An 11,466-nucleotide genomic window follows, 5' to 3' on the forward strand; every position below is an offset into this window, starting at 1 on the left:
ACCAATTAAGTGGCTAAAGTTAGGACATCAAAAAGGCTGTCTTTTACTATAGCCACTAAGCTAACTAAGTAAAAATCTGAATATTGGCCAGTACTTGGTAAACTTCTGGGTTGCAGCATCGGATTTACAGGTACCCCCTCCCTCCCCTATAATCCTGATACTCCTCCCTTCCACTCCTAACATGAAGAAGGGCCAACTGTGCCCCGCCCCTCATGATTTCCCACCCTATGCCTTCCCCTGGCCTACCAAGTAGAATCCTTGTGGTCCAGTAGAGTCCAAAGGACAGGAGCAATGCCCACTTGCTGCTGCCTATCATGACTCCTTTTATAAAATGGCTGCCACAATTTCTAGCAGCAATTTCATAGGCTGTATTTCAATCAGGAAGTGATGTCAGAAGGGAGCCAACGCTGGTGTGAGTAGCAAGTAGAAAACGATGTTCACGCTGGTAAACATTTAAAGAGGTACTTGGGGGGAGGGGCAGATGTGAGCAATAGTATTGTTATTTTCGAAGAGGATTTTCTGATGTGATGTCAACACTGATGACACTGATGTCAATATTGATGACTCTGATGTGAGGTCAACACTGACCTTTAGGGTTACCATATGGTGGACATCTTCTGAAATTCTAATATCTGATAATAATCTCAAAAGGTGGGTAGAGTCATGCAGATAGGATCTAACCTTTTTGGCCTTCACTTGAAGAAAATAGTCAATGAACTGACCTGCTGGTTCCAACACAGACCCCTGCATGCTAACTATAGGCCTCCCAGGGGATGATCGGAAGTTCTTGTGAATCTTCGGTAAAGAATAAATCCTTGGTATAGTTGGATATTTAGGGCATAAAAAAGCTGCCTCCTGAGTGGTTATCTCCCCTTTCTTTACAACTATTTTGACAATTGCACTCAAAGTTTGGTAGATCTCAGGTAGAGGATCTGCATCCAATTTAAATACGCAGCAGAATCCGATAATTGGTGCTAGCCCTCTGCAAGATAAGCAGTGGTTGATTGTACCACCACTGTCCCACCCTCGTCAGTTCTTAAAATAATGACTTGATTATTACTTTTGAGCTCCAATAATGCGTGTCGTTGATGAAAAGACAAATTGCCTGTAAATCTCAAAGAAAAGTGTGGACATTTATAATTCTTTAGTACTCCTATCCTACGACTTTAAGTTCTTGGCCATTTAATTCTGTATTTATAGAATTTCAGCATTTATGCCTAACTTAACTTTGGGTAAAAGAACTTATGCTTTCCAAAGCTGGTGTAAACGCTTGAGTCCAACTGATGGTAGTTAGGTATGCAAATACAGGTACCTAATTTCTGGGAATGTCTCTGGCTCACCCATGCCCCTTCTAGGGCCTTTTGAGCTGTGCAGTATGCAATGTAAGTGCACATGTTATAAAATAGGGCTTAGATCAGCAAGTAAGTCCTAATTATTGCCAATTGTGTGCTTGTTAACACCAGTAATTGATTCTTAGCACTTAATTGTCTAATTAGTTCAAGTGCACATCTGGATCTACATCCAAATTTAGGTGCCTAAATTTGAGCAGTCTATACAGGATCTGGCAATGTAGGTAATGGCAAATAATGTGTAATATTACTGTTATTATGTACTAAGCAGAGTAACTAGTGTTATTATCATCATCCATTTAAAATAAAAGACAAAGAAAACTTTGTTCTGTGCATTCAATTAGAATAAAATAATCTTCTCAGTAGTCTATATCAATGGCATCCAAATTCACTGTGGAGAAGCACATTTTGTAAAACTGTTAACAATGAACAAACTGTGTTATAGCTACTATGTTATTTTATGTTCTTATCTAGCTGAGCCCTCAAACTGTCAAAACAGGCAGCGAGCAGGTGATGTTTCCCAGGTGAACTTAGTTTTTGCCAGACACATTATTATAGTCTTGTTGCCGTGTTTTCCATCTTTAATCATATTTCAACCGTTCATCTTTTGTTTTATTTATCAATCAGCAGAGAATCGCAGAAGCGTGGTCTATTTTTTTTCGGTCTTCTAGAAGTGCATTTGCCTTTGGCTGCCCTCAGGGTCAAAGCTGGAACGATATAGATTGGTTAGTTAGTGACTAGGACAATGCTATACATTGCTTATCCATGATCTCTTGATTAACATTTTCTTTTTTTTAGCTTCAAGGCAGATTTAGGGTCATTCAATTCTGAAAATCAAGGCAAAAAAAAAAAAATATATCCATAATGGTTTCAAGTTTCTGATTTATTTGATAGACCACCTACTAGAGAATTATCTAGTTCGAATATAAAAGGCCTGATTCTATAAACAATGCCTAACGTAGTATGCACCATTGGCAATGGCACCTATTACATATCAATTAAAGTTAGGCACTGTTTGTAGAATAACACTTACCCCCTCTTTTACTAATGTGCACTAACCAATTAGCGTGTGCTAATTGAATTAGCGCACGCTAAATGCTAACGCATCCATAGACTAACATGCACGCATTAGCGTTTAGCGCGTGCTAATTCGATTAGCATGCGCTAAGCGGTTAGCACACCTTAGTAAAATAGGGCCCAAGGGCCTCTTCTATTAAACTTCACTAGCAATTTCTAGTGTGTGGAACTGCGCTGAATGGCCCGTGCTGCTCCCGACGCTCATAGAGTTCCTATGAGTGTCGGGAGCAGCGCGGGCCATTCAGCACAGCTCCATGCATTAAAAACTGCTAGCGCAGTTTAATAGAAGAGGCCCTAAGCGGCACCTAAGTTGAGTTAGGTACTAGTAAGCATCTACAACTTAGGTGACAGTATATTAGACAAGCAGCTAAGGTAGATGCCTACCAGCATCTAACTCTATCCACGCCCAAACTCTGCCCAAAAACATATCTACTTTTTGGGTAGGCCCCAAAAAGCGACTCAGTGTAGATGCCAATGTTGGTAGACAGACTGGAGATAATGTCAGATTTATTCAAGCTGCTCCCAGCGACAGTACCTTATGGGGCTCATAATCGAAAGAGAAAAACGTCCAAAAACCGGCCTAAGTCGGCACTTGGATGAACATTTCTCAAAAACGTCCAAGCGCCGATAATAAAACCGGGTTTTGGACGTATTTAAAAATGATCTAGGCCTTCATAGCGCCGCTCAATGTCCAAAGCTAAACGGGGTGTTTTGGGAGGCGTGTCGAAGGCGGGAGTTGGGCGGGACATGGGCCGGCTTAGACTTAGTCGTATAGCATGTAAAACCGAAAGTTTTACAACAGAGCTTAGACGGAACTTGGATTTTGTGACTTAGACCATGTAAAATATGGTCTAAGTCACAAAAACCCACCTAAACTCACCAGATAAGCACTTCAAACACATAACACAGACCCCCACACACTACCCCAGTGATCACCAACCCCCCCCCCCCACATTAAATTTCACTTTAAATTTCAGCCTCCAAATCATCATCACCTGGCTGCCTGGCATAGGAAAGCCTAGTCGTCCAACCCAGAGGCAGCTTAAGTCATCTTGGGAGTGGATTAGGGACCCATAGAGAAGAGGACCCATGCCCATAAGCCCCTGAAATGACTGCATTGATACTTAAACATGTGCACTCCCCTATATACCCCCAAAACCCTTTTTTACTGGCATATAAGTAGCTTCTGAAGCCATAAGGGCTATTGGGGTGGTAGATAAGTGGGTCTAGGGGATTCTGGAGGTGGTATGGGGGCTCACCGTGACCTATAAGAAAGCTGTAGGGAGGAGAAGCCATGGCACCCTTTTGTGAAGTTCATAGCAGTGCCCTGTAAGTTACCCCACTATTTAGGTGGCATGTCTGAGTGTGCAGTCCATCACTTTGCAGACCCCTCCCATGTCCAACAGGGCTTGTTCTAGGCGTTTTGGACTTGGACGGAAAGTTGGACGGAAATGTGGTATAAAGATGGATGATTTAGCGGCTTGGACGATCAGATCAGCAGGACGTATAATTAGATGATTTTCGAAAATAAAAAAAAGTTGGTCGTCTCTTTCGAAAATGTGTCTTAGGCTCTTTTTAACTTTGGACGACTTGCGAGATGGACGTAAACGGACTTAGACGTCCCTTTCGATTATGCCCCTCCACGCGTTTCGCCAAGCAAGGCTGCTTCAAGGGCAATTAACTGTGACAATAAAACAAAAAAATGTGTGCTAATTTGATCACTATCTTTAAAAATACAATCAAAATTTAATTTAAAAAAAAAAAAAAACCATTTCAAACTCTGTGAAAGGATGGCATACCTAGCTGGGATCAAAAAAGGATTCCACAAGGATTGAAAGCCGTCTGATGTAAAAGAGTAGTTTATTCCACATATGCAATGTTGTCCATAATAACAGGGGCATGTCCAAACTAAACTAATGATGTTCCAAAGTTTGCTCAACAAAAACAAAAATCTCTTTAAAGATAAAAAGCAGCTTTTTATCTTTAAAAAGATTCTTGTTTTTTTGGGACAGCATTGTATATTCGAAGTAGACTTTGAAGTAATATGTTTTTTTGCATCAGCTGGCTTTAGATATTTTAGAACCCTTTTCCTTTACCTCTAAACAGAATGTTTCAAAAACCACCCTTATGATTCAAAGTTATAATAGAGTGTTCCATTCAATTCCAGGTTTAAACTAGAGAATGACACGGTGACAAAATTCATCACCGTTCCTGTCCCCGCGGATAACTGCGGGAAATAATCCCATGTAATTTTCTAGTGTCTATTTTAACCTCGGTCCTTCTACACCAGCATTCTTCAAAGCAAAGCTTGTGGGTCAGTGGTTGTGGCCATTCTGAGCCAAGGATAATGAAGCCATTGTGACATCACTGATGTGATTGGCTCTTAGGCACTGGTGGAATGAGGCATTATGACATCACAATATCTGCTCTGGATACCAGAGACTGTCATTCTGTAGTGTCTATCTCAACCTCAGTCCTTCTACACCAGCATTCTTCAAAGCAAAGCTTGTGGGTCAGTGGTTGTGGCTATTCATACTCTGATTCTTCCCTCTCTCCTTAAAGAATGACATGAAGATGGTTTCCCGCGGGGATGGGAACGGTGATGAATTTTGTCACCGTGTCATTCTCTAGTTTAAACCTTTAGGTGTCATGGTGTCTAAAGAGAAAATCCACCTTTGCTCTTTAAAGTTTAAAAACCTATCATAGTTTCCTCCCTCCCCACCCCCTTCTACTACCTGATCTATTATTCTCCATCTTATCTCATCCCAAGCATGTTGTTTTTCCCTCCAGTGTTGAACTAGTGGGGCTTGTAATGCTCCTGTCACAATTCTAGATTTATGTTCGTTTAAACGAACATTCATCTGTCTGCTGCTTCTACCAATATATATTAGATAACATGGGCACAATATCATGTGTATTATATTTTTGCTTTTACATGTAGTTGATGTTCTAGCTATTAGCTTTCTCCCGATTTTTGGTCGAGTCCATTCAGATCCGGTGATTGTGTGTGAACACCATTGGCAGGAGCCACACTCCATGTGACTTGCTGAAAAAAAAAATAAATCAATAAATTAAATGAAACATATCAGAGGATAAATTTCACAGTATCACCTAATTGATAAAGTTACAAAAACAAGGAGCGTAATGAGGTAGGAGATGGGTTGGAATATTGAAGTTATTTGAGATGTCTTGCATGTCAGAAAGGAAAGCTGGGAAAATGCTTCCTAAAAGAAAGAAATGAGAACATTTCCAAACATTCTAAGATTTTTTTGTCTAGGAAAATTACAGTTGAACTGATTTTTAATAACCTAGCAATGACTGGACTTGACCTCTTCTGGGTGAGTGAGGAGAAAGTTGAGAGTACACTTGCATCTGCCACATAAACCATCCTATTAGTTTAAATCCTTGTAGTGAGTCTTTCTTAATTCCTCATGGTCTCCAAAGGTAAGGAAAGGGATCTCACCCTTTGTATTACTACTGGCCTCCAACAAAACAGGAAATAAGGGTTGGCTACTGATGAATATGGACTCTTTAGAAATGTTTTTTTCAGAAGCAAATATATAGAATCTGCAGGGAATAATCTGGCATTTATATAAAAAGGTTCCATTTTGGTTAATAATGAGGTCAGTAGGCTGATCAGACAATATGGTAAACTCTAGATTCTAAACTATATATTTAAAACAGAATAATATAACAATTTAAAGATAGCCAACAAAATTGCTAGGTAGGTGTTAGTAGGTACCTAGATCAGCATGCCTACTGATTCAGGCAGCCAACTTAATTTTGTTTAACTGGAGGGTAGCCAATGTTTCGCCAATTTTTTAAAAAGAGTTCCAGGGTGAGATTCGCGAAATTATAGACCGGTAAGCCTGACCTCGGTGCCACACAAAATAGTGGAAACAATTATAAAAAAGAAAATTGTGGAACATGTCGACAAACATGATTTAATGAGACAAGAGTCAGCATGGGTTCAGCCGAGGGAAGTCTTGCCTCACCAATTTGCTTGACTTCTTTGAAGGTGTGAATAAACATGTGGATAAAGGTAAACCAGTTAATATGGTGTATCTAGATTTCCAGAAAGCTTTTGACAAAGTTCATCATGAGAGGTTCATGAGAAAATTAAAGAGTCACGGGACAGGAGGCAATGTTCATATGTGGATTAAGAAATGATTATCAGACAGAAAACAGAGGGTAGGGTATAACAGCCATTTTTCTCGGTGTCAGGTCAAAAGCGCGCCGGGACAAAGGCACACCCAGACAATTGAGCGCAGCGCGGAGGTGCGTGCAGCTCAAAATTACTGTTTTTGGGCTCTGACGGGGGGGCGTGGGGGGAACCCCCCCACTTTACTTAATAGACATTGCGCCATGTTGTGGGGGTGTTGTGGGGGATGTGGGGGGTTGTAACCTCCCACATTTTACTGAAAACTTAACTTTTTCCCTGTTTTTAGGGAAAAAGTTAATTTTACAGTAAAATGTGGAGGGTTACAACCCCCCAAGCCCCCCATAATGCCGACGCGATGTCTATTAAGTAAAGTGGGGGGCTTCCCCAACAAAACCCCCCATCGGAGCCCCTAAAAACTGTAATTTTCTTCACCGCGCGCCTCCGTCTTGGGCTCAGTTGTTGGCGCGTGCCTTTGTCTTTCGCGCCGTTGTCTATGAACCATTTTTCTCAGTGGTGGAGGGTAAATAGTGGTGCGCCGCAGTGATCTGTGCTGGGATCGGTGCTATTTAACTTATTTATAAATGATCTAGAAATTGGAACAACGAGCGAGGTGATTAAATTGCAGATGATACTAAACTGCTCAAAATTGTTAAAACAATTGTTAAATTGTATGAAAGGATGGGTGGGGGGGATGGGATATGTACTTATTATATCAATTGATGGAATTAAGTGCTGCTTTATTTTGTAAATTGTTTGATAATATGTTGCACTTAATGTTGGTTTTTAAAATGAATAAAGATTTTGGGAAAAAAAAAAAGTTAAAACGAATGTAGACTGTGAAAAACTGCATGAAGATCTTAGGCAATTGGAAGACTAGGCATTCAAATGGCAGATGAAATTAAATGAGGACAAATGCAAAATGATGCACATTGGAAAGAATAATCCAAATCATAGTTAGCGGATGCTAGAGACCACCTTGGGGGTCAGCATTCAAAAAAAGGATCTGTTTGTCATCATAGACAATATGCTGAAGCCTTCAGCCCAATGTGCTGCGGTGGCCAAAAAGGCAAATAGGATGCTAGGAATTATTAGAAAAGAGATGGTTAATAAGGCCAAGAATGTTATAATGCCTCTTTATCGTTCAATAGTGCAGCCTCACTTTTGAGTATTGCATTCAATTCTGGTCTCCTTATCTCAAAAAAGATAGCAGCACTAGAAAAAGTTCAAAGAAGAGCGACCAAGATGATAAAGGGGATGGAACTCCTGCCGTATGAGGAAAAACTAAAGAGGTTAGGCTCTTCAACTTGGAAAAGAAATGGCTAAGGTGAGATATGATTGAAGTCTACAAAATCCAGAGTGATGTAGATCAGGTACAAGTGGATTGATTTTTTACTGCATCAAAGATTTACAAAGGCTTGGGGACATTCGATGAACTTACAGAGTAATACTTTTAAAACCAATAGGAGGAAATATTTTTTTTTCACTCAGAGAATAGTTAAGATCTGGAAAACATTGCCAGAGGATGTGGTAAGAGCAGTTAATGTATCCGGTTTAAAAAAAGGTTTGGACAAATTCCTGGAGGAGAAGTCCATAGTCTGCTGTTGAGACGGACCTGGGACGGTAGCATGGAATGCTGCCACTATTTGGGGTTTTGCCAGGTACTTGTGACTTGGATTGGCCTCTGTGAATACGGGATACTCGGCTAGATGGACCATTGGTCTGACCCAGTAAGACTATCCTTATGTTGTTAATTGGCATGGTAATTGAGAGTACCATTAAAAACTGATGAAAACCCAATTAAAAAATTAATTTTCAGATAGGCACCTAAGTCGGTAGGCATCTACACTGAAGTACCTACCAGTGCCTACCTGAAAAATAGGTGTGGTTAGGAGGTGGATTTGGGATGTAGTTTGCCTTAGGTGCTGCTAGGCACTAACAAATCAGGCCAAGAGAATCGTAACCTAATATACTGGCATCTAATATTATGATGCCTACCTGTGTCTGTCAATTTAGACGCTGCTAGGTGTGATTCTACAATTAGCACCTAAATTTGAATGACATACGGTAGGCACAAGTTGTTGAGGTGTTTATTTAGGTGACATTTATAGAATCAGGCCCCAAAAGCCTGTCTAAAAAGGTCTTGAAGAATTTGTTAACTTTTATAAAACTCACTTCTAATTGTATATATCATAGAAGATTGTTCCACAGCACAGGGGTCACTCAGCAATGTTTTAGAGTGGGTAAATTCCTATTTGCCTTGCAATGTCTGATGTACAACTGTTCTGTAGTCCTGCCAAGATCTCAAAACCCTAGTAGGGGTATACGGGACGACTGGCGTTAAGGCAGTCTCCCTAGATTTTCAGTGGCACAGTCTGGTTAAGTGCTGCCTAAAACTCAGGTATGACCTTGTGAATGGGACCAATCACTCCTACTTAGTCCCGCTGAGTATCCAACTGATGTTTCTTCTTACCACCCCCCACCCCCAATCCTTATATTTAAGCAAATAATTTTTTCAGAAGTCAATATTATTTTGTTTTTCATCTGTAAGTATGCTATGGCAATAGCTGAAATAAATCTCTTTTTGGACTCGGACCACTTTTTATTGTTTGGTAACATTTGTGTGAATGGCAAAAAAAAAAAAAAAAAAAGGCTACAAATGAATGCAATTGTTTTCAATTTTATTCCGTGACTGTAATTAACAGTATTTATAGCCTTTTACCTAACCATCAAGCTGAAAGCATTTAAAGACAACTGATTTGATATTGTCTCTACTCTAAATAACAGTAACAATCAGAAGCATAGACAATGAAATATGTATCTGTGCAGGCCATAGATCTAATTTTTGGTATCTGTAGTTTCACATCCAAATTCTGAAAAGGAAGTCAATCAGGAATCATTTGTTCTGTGGTCTCTTTAATTATAGAAAACTGTTGTCACATGATGCAGGAAAATGCTTCACTGTTTTAATTAAACTCTCTCCACAATACTCTGCGAACTGTAGTTCTAGTAGCCATATTGATTCTAGAGATAAGTGAAATTTCAATGCGAGGGGCTGCTGAAAAGTTTTCAGCCTAACCAAGAAGAGAATGATGTGGAGCCATGAAGCTTACAAGTTATTCCACACTTTTTCTGACACTTTTCATTTCAGTGAGGCAAATGCATCTAGTAAAGGGGCATAAGTATAGGGAAACCAAGCTATTGTGACATCACCAATGAAAGTTGGCTCTTAGGCATTGGGGGAATGAGGCATTATGACATCATAATATGAGGCACCACTGAAAAGTCCTTAGCCTAATCAAGAAGAGAATGAATGATGTGGAGCCACAAAACTTACAAGTTATTCCGTACTTTTCTTGACACTTCTTGCTTCATTTCATATCATTCACATCTGATCCCATGCGCCCGGGCGGCTGGGACCCAGCGATGGGCCCCGTCGGAGCCCGCGGCCGCGTGGCCGCCAGAGGACGGAGACCCCAATTCCCCCCATCTCCCAACCGCCGGACGCATTGGACCACCCCCCTAATCCGGCGTCTCGACCGGCCGGCCGCGCGCACCGCCCAGCCACGCCGGGCCAGCGGCCCCGGCTGGACCCGATCGTAGCCGGAGATTCCTTCTGGCGTGTGCGGCGGCCCCCCCTGAGACGCTCCTACTTAGTCGGAGCGAGGGAGCAAGACCACCCCGATCCTTGCCCACGCGCCCGCGTCACCCCCCCCTCCCGTGGCGTGTGCGGCGGCCCTTTTGAGACGCTCTTACCTCACAGGAACTGAGGGAGAGTCTCGGCGGGCTCTGGCATGCCGCGGTTCGATAAGGAGTCGGGGTGGGTGCGACGTGACTCCGTAGGAGCCAGTGCACGCCGGGAGCAGAGTGAGCCGGCGAAGCACATGGGGAGACAACCTACTAAGTAGCGATCCCCCCTCCGCTTCCCATGGTCGGGGACCGCCCCTGGCCGCGTATGCCGCGGCCCCCACGTTCCAGCCCCAGTCGCTCACAGGACACCGGAGCCGGAGGCGCTCCAAAGACACCCTGCCAGGCTCCAGCTCCGCGGGAGAGCTCCTGTAAGTTGAGAGGCAGACAAATTGTAGCTGTAGTGGGTGAGCGGAAGGGGAAGCCGCGTCCGCCTCGTGTGAAGCCGGATCGAAAGGGGCGACCTCCCCTCCGCTCACCCTAATCTATCCTACCCCCTTCCCCCCCCCCCCCTGCACCTAGCCGATTGGCCCCCAAGGCTTCGGCCGATTTGTCATTGCTCCTCCCTATGTGGTTCGGAGCTTGTTCTAACTTACAAGTTATTCCGTACTTTTCTTGACACTTCTTGCTTCATTTCATATCATTCATATAAGAGGCCAACAAAAATAATTGGGTCTTAAAATGACAATTCAGGGGGCTGTGCCATCTTTGAACTTCAGTTGCTGAAATGCCTTGTAAAAGTCTTCATACCCTGCAATTTTTCACATCATGCTGTCTGAAACATACAATTCAAAATACTTTAAAGCAAGAATTTGTTTTGCTGATCTACATAACTTGCGCTAAATGTTCAATGTAAAAAAAAAAATTACATATATTTTCAAAAATTAATTAAAAAGACACTGAAAAGATTTGATCGCATACCTTCATAATTCTTGACACAATACTAGTTCCGGTAATAACAGCGAAGTACGGTACCATTGTACGGCAAGATGGTGTAGATTTCACCAACTCTTTACAACGTTTTAAAATATTTCTAGAATTGTTCTTTCATGCTGGAAGTGTAAAGAAAAAAGAGGAAAAAGGCCATAGTCTGCTAGCGAGATAGACATGGGAGAAGCCACTGCTTACTCTGGGATCGGTAGTATGGAATGCGGCTTCTATTTGGGTTTCTGCCAGGCACTTGTGACCCGGATT

The 11,466-nt window shown here is 42.0% G+C and overlaps 1 long non-coding RNA gene across 1 annotated transcript; it reads right to left on the reverse strand.

The window, feature by feature from the left end:
- Positions 1-1,865: 1,865 nt before the first annotated feature.
- On the reverse strand, positions 1,866-11,017 carry LOC117366684. Its single transcript, XR_004540633.1, has 3 exons — positions 10,869-11,017; positions 5,362-5,472; positions 1,866-2,056 (listed from the first exon to the last, which is right to left on the reverse strand). It is a non-coding gene; the product is annotated as an uncharacterized LOC117366684 (long non-coding RNA).
- Between the last annotated feature and the right edge of the window lie 449 nt (positions 11,018-11,466).

The sequence above is a fragment of the Geotrypetes seraphini genome, chromosome 9, assembly GCF_902459505.1.
Source record: "Geotrypetes seraphini chromosome 9, aGeoSer1.1, whole genome shotgun sequence".
NCBI classification, from domain to species: Eukaryota; Metazoa; Chordata; class Amphibia; order Gymnophiona; family Dermophiidae; genus Geotrypetes; species Geotrypetes seraphini.